The 11,381-nt window shown below is 38.4% G+C and overlaps 1 protein-coding gene across 2 annotated transcripts in view; it reads right to left on the bottom strand.

The window, feature by feature from the left end:
* SNRPN (small nuclear ribonucleoprotein polypeptide N) overlaps positions 1-9,214 on the bottom strand; it is a 180,843-nt gene extending 171,629 nt beyond the window's left edge. The window contains exon 1 of one of the 2 annotated variants that reach the window (XM_011942860.1): positions 9,011-9,214. The gene's annotated coding sequence lies outside the window, so the exon portion shown is untranslated. The remainder of the gene's footprint in view (positions 1-9,010) is intronic. The other variant, XM_011942858.1, reaches the window with a different exon arrangement.
* Positions 9,215-11,381: the final 2,167 nt, after the last annotated feature.

Here is an 11,381-nt window from a genome sequence, read left to right as displayed (position 1 = left end):
TTCCTTTTGCCAGTTGATTTTTCACTGAACCTTCAGAGGACAAAGGGGAACTTTTTTGTTTGTCCTTACAGTTTAATCCGTGCATTAGTTCAACACCTATGTATTCTCACCAGTGAGGTCGGACGAATTATCCTAGACTCTGAAAACACAGAATCGAAGAATTTTCTGTCTCCAAAGGGCTAAGATTCTAATACTAGTAATCCAAGTGCTATAAGTAAAAACCAGGTAAACATTCTGTTCATATCCTAATCAAGTATCTACTGTTAGCAGGAGACATGGACATAAACTCTCAATAAGCTGCTCTGTGACCACCTAACACCACAGCAAAGCCCGGAACCAAGCTCCAGGCATCATTCTCATTTCTACTCTGTTTTCATCATCTTTTGAGTTGCTACGTTTGTTATCTGTACAGCTGCAGCAACTCTGCGTATATTTTTCATCTAACTGCCAGCTTTCTCCACCAAGTTGAACTGACCTTGGACTCTTAGTTCAAGATGGCATGGACCCAAAGAGCGATCGGTAGCAAGGCTCATTGTGCAGAGCAAAAGCACAAAGCTTCCATGCCCTGTGAAGGGACCCCAGTGGGTTGCGACTGCTGGCTGGTGTGGCCAGCTTTTGTTCCCTTTTGTCCCCACCCATGTTCCATTTCTGTCCTATCAGCCACCCTTTCTTCAACCCTCTCCTCAACTGGCTACTTTTAGAATCCTGCTGATTGGTGCGTTTTACAGAACGCTGATTGGTGCATTTTACAGAGCACTGATTGGTGCGTTTTACAGAGCGCTGATTGGTGCATTTTACAGAGCACTGATTGGTGTGTTTTACAATCCTCTTGTAAGACAGGAAAGTTCCCCAAGTCCCCATTCTACCCAGGAAGTCCAGCTGGCCTCGCCTCTCACAAGCATGTCAGTAATCACTTTGAGTAGCAATGGTTGAAATGCACCAATTAAAGACATATTGTCAGAGTAGATCTAAAAAAAGACCCAATTATATCTTGTATATTGGAAATCTCTGTAAATATGAAGACATACATAGACAATTGCAAATTAAAATCAATGAGATATCATCTCACACTTGTTAGAATGGCTATTTTAAAAGCCAAAGTTAATAAGTGTTGATGGGGAGAAAAGGGAACACTTGCATACTGTTGGTAGGAATGTAAATTAGTACAATATAGTAACTATGGAAAAAAGTGTGAAGGATCCTAAAAAAATAACAATAGGATTACCCTTCGATCCAGCAGTCTTATTACTGGGTATATATCCAAGAGTAATAAAATCTGCCTTGGGAGATTTCATGACTATCCAGTGTGTTGGATAGGTATCTGCACTCCCACGTTCATTCCAGAATTAGTCACAATAGCCAAGTGTGGGATCCACCTAAGTGCCCATCAACAGATGAATGGATAAAAAGAATGTAGTGTATATGCAAAACAGGATATTATCAGCCTTAAAAAGGGAGAAATACTGTCATTGGAGGCAGCATGAAATTTGCATGGCAATATGTTAAGTGAAATAAGCCAGGAAGAGAAAGACAAATACCACATGAACCCATGTGTAAGTGGAATCTAAAAAAGCTTATTTATATAAATACAAAGTAGAACGGTGGGTACTAGGGCCTAAGGGTGGTTGGGGATGAGATTGGGTAGATGATTGTGAAGGGTACAAAATTTCAGTTAGATAGGAGGAAAAAGATCAGGAGATGTATTGTACAACATGGTAAGTATAGTTAACAATAAATTGCATTATGAAAAATGAAGAAAGAGTGGATGTAAAGTGTTCTTGCCACAAAAAATAACTGTGTGAGGTAACACATACGTTCTTAGCAAGAATTTATCACTTCACAATGTATATTATTCTTTAAACATCATGTTTGAAGGTGATGTGAAGATTTTACATAGTAAATACCCCAGATTTTATTTGTCAATTCATAAAAGACATATAAAAGTAAATGAATGAAAGAAAATGTACCTTGCTAACAGTACCCAGAAGAAAGCAGGCATAGCTTTATTAGCTTCAGAAAGAATGTAATGTAAATAAAAGAAAATTGTCAGGGATAAAGACCTTATGTGATAATAAAGGGATCAATTTTCCAAGAAAATAAATGGTCCTTAATATGTATGCATGTAACAACAGAGCAACAGAGCATCAATCTATGTGAGGCAGAAACTGTTAAAACCACAAGAAGAAATAGATGAATCCACTATTATAGTTGGAGACTTTCAACACTCCTCTATCAGAAATAGATCCACCAAGAAGAAAAAATCAGTAAGGACATAGTTGAACTCAACAATATCATCAATCAATTGGATAAAATTGGCATCTACAGATTTCTTTATCCAGCAACGGGCAGAACACACATTGAACTCAAATCCACAAAGACCACTTGTCAAGATGCACCACATCGTCCTCAACAAAACACACCTAAAACCATTTAAAAGAATCAGAATTATACAATGTATGCACTCAAACCACAACAGAATTAAGCTAGAAATCAATTTTTAAAAACTGGTGAATTGCAAAATACATGGAGAGTAAATAATTCATTTCCAAATAACACATGGGTCAAAGAAATCTCATGAGAAAAATTTGAAAAAATGTTGTACTAAATGTAAAGGAAAACACACCTTGTCAAAATATGTCGGCTACAACAAGGAAGCTTAGAGGAAAATTACAGCATTGAGTGTGTATATATTAGAAAAGTTGAAATCTAAAATTCAAACATCTAAATTTATACTGTAAAAGGAAGCAGAGAAATTAAATCCAAAGTAAGTGGGAGAAAATATATAATATTGGAAACATGGCAAAAACAAAGTAAAAGATAAAGCATCTGGAATTTTCAAGTAAATATTGATAGTTTCATATTTTCCAGGACATATGAGTCCAAAGTTAAGTAGCATAATGTAACAGTCCCAACAGGACCCTCGCTTAAGAACATAGAGAGGTGACTCCCACTGAATTCAGGGACAAAAATCTTCAGAAATGATCAACCAAAGGCATGCAAAGCAAGGCAATTTCATTTGGCTACTAAGTCAGGAAATGCATTAACTATGAATAATCCACCAAAAATAAACGTTAAGTATTGCTAGGTATACAAGGCATGGTTACATGGTAGAAAGAATAAAGTCAAGACAACATGCTATGGTCTGAGAAACATGAGAAAATTGTGAGGTTTGTATGTGAACATCAGCATACAGGGGGCCATGCACATACATTGACAAACATGTGTACGCCCTCAGAGAATAATTTCATAAAGACCCACTGCTACCACCCCTGGAGTCCCCTGCCCGCCTTGCCCATGTAGCTTACCTGGGGTCCCTTCTCTGTGCAGCTGCAAACCCACCTCATTTGCAGTTTGCTGTTAGGAGGCTCTCACCCTGTGGTGCATTTTTCATCAGGTGGTGGTGAGCGGGCCTCTGTGAATTTCCAGATCACGGATCCCACTTACATCTGCAAAACGACAGATGGGAAAGACAGCTCTTTGCCCCGTTTCACTCTCTTTTGTCCTCAGCACCAACCCCGCCTGGCAATGCTAATGGTCCTGCACAGTGGACTGGGGCCACCCTCACCTGTTCTGACTGGTTCCTGAATCAAAAGACCTCATGGATTGGGGATAACATTTCATAAAAGAACTGAGGCATTCAAATCCCTCCCCACAGAATGCAGTCCTCAGAGAGGGGCCCCTGCATCACTTTCTGAGCTGCCTTGTACCCTCACCCGCATGCCCAGTCCCTCCATGGTCTGCCCTTCCAGCTCCTGCCTCCTCATGTATTATCCCAGTGGTCCTTCCAACCCACCACCCTCCTTTCATGCCCTGGCCTGTGCCACGGACACACTGTTTCCTCTTCCTTTTCCCTGCCCTGTTTGCTGGACTTAGTGGTCCTCACTCTCCAGCATCTCCTCCAACGCTCCTCCTCCTCGAGACCTCCCTTGCCTATCCCAGTCCAGGCCTGGAACTTGTCCTCTGGGCTCCCAAGGGCAGTTCTTCCACTTGCAGTTTAGTTTCTGTTGAGTTTTCTGAATCCCCACTAGCTTTTAACATCTGAGAATTTGGAAACTTTGTCTGTGTTGCTTCCCTGTGAGCCCCACACATATAGTGAACAAAAAGCAATACAGAATATCTTCCTTTATGTTGAATTTCACAAAGAAATTAATGAATCTCTCAAACTCCTCACCTATATTCTTGTCTGCTTCCCAAGAAACTAAAAGTTTCTTTTAATCTGAAGAGAGTATGCGCTTGAAGATGAACATGTTTCTTTTTTCCCCTTTTCATCTCAGGACAAGATGTGACTCCCCTCAGCCTCTTCTCCAGCCTCCCCATCCTTAGTCCACTGCTTAGCCCCTCTCCTGGGCCACACTACTCTATCCTCATCTGCACCTGTTCTTTCTATCTGGACAGTTTTGCCCTTTTAAACCAACAATTTTTTTCTTGATTTCCAAGATTCAGCTACATTAGTTTGGCTCCCTTGCTAAATATTTTCAAACACTTATTTAGTTATTTACTTTTCTAAAGATGGAGTCTAGCTATATTTCTCAGACTGCAGCTCAATGGATATTCATAGTTGTGGTCACAGAGCATAGCAGCCTCCAATTCCTGGGCCCAAGAAATCAAATGCTTATTACTTACTATCTTTCTACATTTTTAGCATGTTTATTTTTCAAATTTTATCACAATAGCTATTACCCTGGTGGCATCAATGACATGGTGTTATTGAGGGCACATGCATGATCTTGTAGTGAAATCTTCTGTTGTCACCTTCAGGTAAGATCACCTGCATTCAACACTTACAGAATGGATATCAACAGGAAGGCACAAATCACACTGACAATCATGCAGCCTCTTTTATCAAGAAATGTTTCATTGCCATTACTCTTTATGCCACAGAGGGTTATGTGAAGACACCCATTTCTCTGGATTAAAATCTTGTTTAGAACTATTATAATCAAAATTTTAAGATTTTTGTAATTTCATTTATGAGTTAATCTCAATATTGTGTTAATTTTTATGTGAATAAAACTTGTGATTTTATAATTCTAGAAGGGCTTTTTCCATAAATATAAAATGGGCTGTTATGTGTATAGAGTCATGTACCACATAAGGGCCGTTTTGGTCAACAACAGACCATACATATGTTGCTGGTCCCATAAGATTGCAATGGAGTTGAAATTTTCTCTTATCTTGTGACATTGTAGCAATCATAATGTCATTATTACTTCAAGTTTTTAAAATTAATTAATTATTTTATTTTATTTTATTTTTGAGATGGAGTCTCACTTTGTTACCCAGGCTGGAGTACAGTGGCACAATCTCGGCTCACTGCAACCTCTGCCTCCTGGGTTCAAGTGATTCTCCTGCCTCAGTCTCCTGAGTAGCTGAGATTACAGGCGTGTGCCATCACGCCCAGCTAATTTTTGTATTTTTAGTAGAAACAGGGTTTCACCATATTTGTCAGGTTGGTCTCAAACTCCTGACCTCATGATCCGCCTGCCTCAACCTCTCAAAGTGCTGGGATTATAGATGTGAGCTACTGTGCCTGGCCTACTTCAGGCTTTAAAAATAAATTTAGTATAGCCTAAGCCCACAGTGTTTCTTAAGTCTGCAGTAGTGTACAGTAATGTCCTAGACCTTCACCTTCACTCACAACTCACCCACTCACTCACCTGGAGGAACTTCCAGTTCTGCAAAATCCACTCATGATATCTGCTTTAAACAGCAGTAACAGTTAAAAAAATGTTTTATATCATATTTTTATTATAGTATATGTATATATGTATGTGTGTGTATGTGTGTATATATACACATACCAGATATATACATATATACGTACCATATATATATACCATATATATACATATAGTATTTATATATACACATACACACACATATATATTTACCATTGTGTTATCATTGCTTACAGTTCAGTAAAGGTTTGTAGCCTAGAAGCAACACACTTTACCATATAGCCTAGCCATGTAGTAGGCTATATCATCTAAGTTTGTGTAAGTACTCTCTACACTGTTCTTATAATGACAAAATCGCCTAAAAATGCACTTCTTAGACTGTATCTGTCATTAATTAATGCATGACTGTAGTTTAATTGGCAGAGATATTACCTTTCTTTTAGATCCATCTTAAATATCTGATTCGTTGACACGCAGTGGCTGACACCCACTGAGACTCCTACCTATACCCATGCATAGACCAACTCTGACCTTCCCTCTGGTGTTACACACGCCCATTCAATCATAGGTTTTTCTTTATGAGTTTCATTCACATTGTTTCTTTGTATTGCCAACTAGAAGCAAACAACCAGAGGAACAGTAATCGTCAAGTAATTTCAGAAGGTATGAATCCAAATGCTGTAGAAAAACGAATAGGGTTTGTACATGCCTTAACCAATGTAAAAACCAAGAATGGGTAAATTACGTGGAACAATCATTGGCAAGACGCAGTACATCAGGCAATGAGCACAATGATACCTGAGGGATGTGAGACAGCCTTGCAAGCCCACTATTTCCTCATGTTACTGCTTCAAGAGAGTTCCCTGCTGTGGAGTAGCAAGGACTTTTGGAGCGTTTTGTGTTGAGATGAAACTGAGGGTCTGAAAGAACAAGTTTGCCCAATTCCATCAAGACCTCTAAGTACAGTGTTAACAGCGGGAGAAAGTAATCATGACAGTGCCCAGTCAGAAAGGTTTGACTTACGCCAGCCATTTTCTACAGAGACATGGATCACAGAACTACAGTAGCAGTCCAGGAGAAAAAGGGAAAGATACATCGAGAAGACATTTGAATGAAGTTGGCCTTCAACTCTTTTATCTCATTCATGATGCTAAAAGACACAGCCCTTTACATGACACAGCCATCTTACAACAATCCCAAGGATAAAGGCAGCCCCAATAGAGAGGAAGGAAGTGTGTATAAGTAGGTTGAACCACTCCCCCTGGACCCAAACCTGAATTTCCTATGATTTGTTGGTATATGTGTCCGATAAACCTGTATTGTGCAATAAAGGCACTCCCTGAGGTATGACTTAAGATTTCTCAACTTTATAATTGTGAGAAAGCAATACACATTCAGTAGAAATTGTATTCGAGTACCCATACAACCATTCGGTTTTTCATTTTCATTGCAGTATTCAATAAATTACATGAGATATTTAAGACTTTATTATAAAATATGGTTTCTGTTAGATTATTTTGTACAAATGTAGGTAAATATCAGCGTTCTGAGCACTCTTAAGACAGGCTAGACTAAGGTATGATGCTCAGTAAGGGAGGCATGTTAAACACATTTTTGACTGGTGATGTTTTCAATTTATGTTGGGTTTATTGGGAAGTAGCCCCAACTTAAGTTGAGGAGCATCTGTAATTCCAATGGAGCTTTCCATTTATCAGAACAGAACACAACTCTTATCAATGAAGAAGAAACTAGTAAATCTTATCTCCTCTATTTGTTTCCCCAGAAAACTTCTAGTTTCCTTCAGATTTGGGAATCATCTTTCCCCTGTCCTTCATTACATAAATACCATTATCTATCTGGTTTCATTGACTATTAGGTTCTTCTAAATCTGTGGTGAAATTTAAGGTTAATGGCGTGAGGTCATCATATAATAAAAGAATGAAGATGAGGGTTACTTAAAAAAATTAACCAAGATCTGCCCTTAAAATGTTCTGTATAGAGTACGAAACCCCGAGTGCCTGACTGCAGCGCTGCCTGGAAAACAAAGCTCTATCAATAATTTGAAACAAAAATATCCATAAACTATCAATGCTCTTGGTCCATTGCTTTTTCACATCTCATGTATCTTAAATAAGTGCCCTCCAGAATCGCTTTTAGACCATAAAATTGAGGATTTCATTACTTGTATAACAGCCATTTGCTATTGAGTCTCATAGATCCACCCTGCAGGAATGCGTCCTTCATTAGAGAATGTGTTTCCCTCAGTTCAATCCTGTGGGCATTTGCACAATTCATATTGCAGAACCTAAACAATTCCTAGCCTGCTTTTTGGACCCCTAAGGTGTTTCCTCAAGAGGAAGTCAGTGTTTAACCTAGGGTGAGGAATCCTCCCTTTACTTGCCATCTAGTCACATACAAACGATATATGAGGAGTGTCAAAGGTTCAGTCTAAAACAATGGACATTAATGGAGCAGGTAAAAACTAAAAAATGGGTAAACTATTGACTGAGTCAATAAAAAGGAACATATAAAAATTTAAAAAATAGTTTGCTCATTTATATCAAAGAAATAAAGATTGTAATTCCCTTTCTACAAGACAATACTATTAAAATATATGCTGCTTGAAGATGTATGACATTTCCTGAGTGGCATTTTTATTTCAGTGCAAACTAATCACTCACTCATCAAGGAGTAAGAAAATAACACGTCTCTATATTACGGATTTTCTGTAGGAAGGCAAGTCAAGCAGCCATTTACAAAACCAAAGTGAAAATACTCAAATGTGCAAGCCAACGTCTATAGCTTTTGGGTAAGGACAAAAACAAACAATATGATGACACTCATTTGCACAGTAGCAAAGTAGCTCTCTCTTCATTCAAAATGGGGGTCTCAGTGTTCTGTCTACATAAATTAATTCCTTGTGCACCTTCCACAATAAGAACCAACTAAGCCACGTAATTTAAACTATCATAGCTTCTTTAAGCCTACGATTGTAAGTAAATTTTGTCCTGTGGCTCCCAGGAAAGTCTCTGTCCCTCTCTTTTTCAACAGTTGTATTTCATAGCAAATTTCCGGAAAACACTAAAACAGAGAATATGTAACATCTATCGTTCCTAATAAAAGTGCTATTTTCATTTAATTACTAAAGAAAGATAATTGAAAAGATGAAAACAATTATGTGTATTTCAAAAAATAATTATGATAGCATTTTAAAATTCAGGAATGAAAGGCATTAATACACAATACAAAATATGAATTGGTTTTTAATGATGTTTATGTGATTTAAAAAAAAGACAACCGCATGCAAGTTTCAAAGATATCTGCACCCCCACTTTCAAAGAAGCAATATGAAATGTTACCAGGAAGGTGTCACTGATCAGCGAACACAATTATTGCAGAGAAAAGACTTTCTTATGCAAAAGCACCGCATTCCTCAAATAGCCCCAGAGGGAGGGCAGTGGGCAGCTGACCTTGCCCCCCGCAAACCCCACAGAAGGCTCTGAGCTCAGCTGCAGTGGCTGAGGCAGGCCCTTGGTAGGCGTGGTCTGCAGCAGGAGCACCGCATTCGTGGTCGGCAGCAGGATGACAACTGCGCTTGCCCCGGAGGCACCCAGGGAATGACTGACAGGTCTCTGCCACCTCTGGCTGTTGCTGGAGGAGTACAAAGTCCCCCAGGTTCCAAAAACCAGGCAAACATAATGAGGAGCCTTGACATCTAATTTATTTCACTAGGACTGTACTAAACAAATAAAGCGGGGAGCAGTGTTCAGGATTGTCTAAGATTCTTGAGAACATTAGAGACATAAGCAACAACAGCAATGTTCTCAAGTTCTAAATTCTTTTATTTCAAGGTACAGCTGGAAATATTGGTGTAGGAGCAAGGCATCCAGGATTTACTCGCCTCTTTCTTCTTTTTAGAACACCACAATAGGCTAAAGGGCTGTGGATGGAAAATTCTTGGATTAAATGAAGACTCTTAGTAATTAAGACAATGTAATGTTTGCACAGATAGAAAAGTGAACCAATGAAATAAAGGAAAGCTCAAAACAGACAAAATAATATAAATGAAAATAAGTAATAAGAGCAATTATTAGTAGAAAGATGGCTTTTACAATCAACGTTCCAGGAAATTAATATTCACTGGAGGAAGTTAAATGTACCTTTAACTTCACATTACACATAAAATTAATTGCAGGTGCATCATAGACCCAAATACAAATACAGTTTAATATAGTATTTACAACCTATGTTAGGAAAATATCTTCATGACTATGGGCTAGCATAAGATTTACTAAATTAGACCTACAATGTAGTCACAATTTAACAGAAAAACATTTTATAACATAGTTTATGGGAGCAAGGACTATGGAGACAGATTGGAGCAGGTTCTATTTCTTTTTTTGCAGGGCTTTAGCTCAAATTCAGAACTTGTACATTGGAGTGATAGTAGAACCTACCTTTTGATATTTTGGGAGGAATGAATAAACTAATGATACATAACGCCTGTAGATAAAGATCAGGTCTATAGTGATCACAACATCAGTATGCTAACACTGACAGTGTTTTCTAAGTAATTTAAATGTATTTTTTGTGTCAATTGCAAAATACATCATTATTTTATGCCACAGCAAAGGAATAAAATTATTGACAAGATATGGTACAAATACTTCCTATGCCTTTTAATTTTTACCTCACAATTAATGACAATAACTCTTTTCAATATACAAAAATGTGGATATTTGTTTTATATCACTCCTATTCAATGAGATGCAAATATAAGCAAATCACATTAACAAAGGTATTGTTGCTCAGGGCGGTGGCTCATGCCTGTAATCCCAACACTTTGGGAGGTTCACTTGAGGTCAGGAGTTCGAGACCAGCTTGGCCAACATGGTGAAACCCCATCTCTACTAAAAATACAAAAATTAGCCGAGTGTCATGGCCTGTGCCTGTAATCCCAGTTACTTGGGAGGCTGAGGCAGGAGAATTGCTTGATCCTGGGAGGCAGAAGTTGCAGTGGTCTGAGATCACGCCATTGCACTCCAGCTTGGGCAACAGAGCAAGACTCTGTCTCAAAAAAAAAAAAAAAAAAAAAAAAAAAAAAAAAAAAAAAAAGGTTTTGCTAAATTTCTCTCATTCAGATGCACCTCTTCGGAGTCACTATTCATCTTCTTTATGATTTTCCCCTCATTATCATCTTCTGTGTTAACCAGAAGCTTTGGTGATATTTCATTTCTTGTGAGATCCCTATGCAACACTCTGTGAGATTATCTTTCCAACCTACTGACAGCTCCTCTGCAAGTTTTGTGTTGATGATATTAAAAGAAGGTGTCAATGGAAGGTTTCCAGGACAGGTTCATGTGCATTCATATAAGGACAACCAAAAAAGTCTGTATTTTGACCAATAGCATTTTGACACTATCAATTTTAAGATGCATTTTGTCTTAGTTCATTTGTATTGCTAGGAAGGAATACTTGAGTCTGGGTAATTTATAATGAAAAGAAGTTTATTTAGCTCACAGTTCTGTGCACTGTACAGGAAGCATGGCACCAACACTTCCTTCTGACTGGGTTCTCAAGCTGATTCTACTCATGACAGAAAGAAAACGGGAGCTTGTGAGTGCAGAGATCACACGGTGAGAGAGGAAGCAAGAGAGGGGTAAATGCTGGGCTCTTCTCAACAACCAGCTCTCCTCGAAATTA

The sequence above is a fragment of the Colobus angolensis genome, unplaced genomic scaffold, assembly GCF_000951035.1.
Source record: "Colobus angolensis palliatus isolate OR3802 unplaced genomic scaffold, Cang.pa_1.0 Scaffold211, whole genome shotgun sequence".
Classification (NCBI taxonomy): Eukaryota; Metazoa; Chordata; class Mammalia; order Primates; family Cercopithecidae; genus Colobus; species Colobus angolensis.
This window is presented reverse-complemented; position numbering and strand designations above follow the sequence as displayed.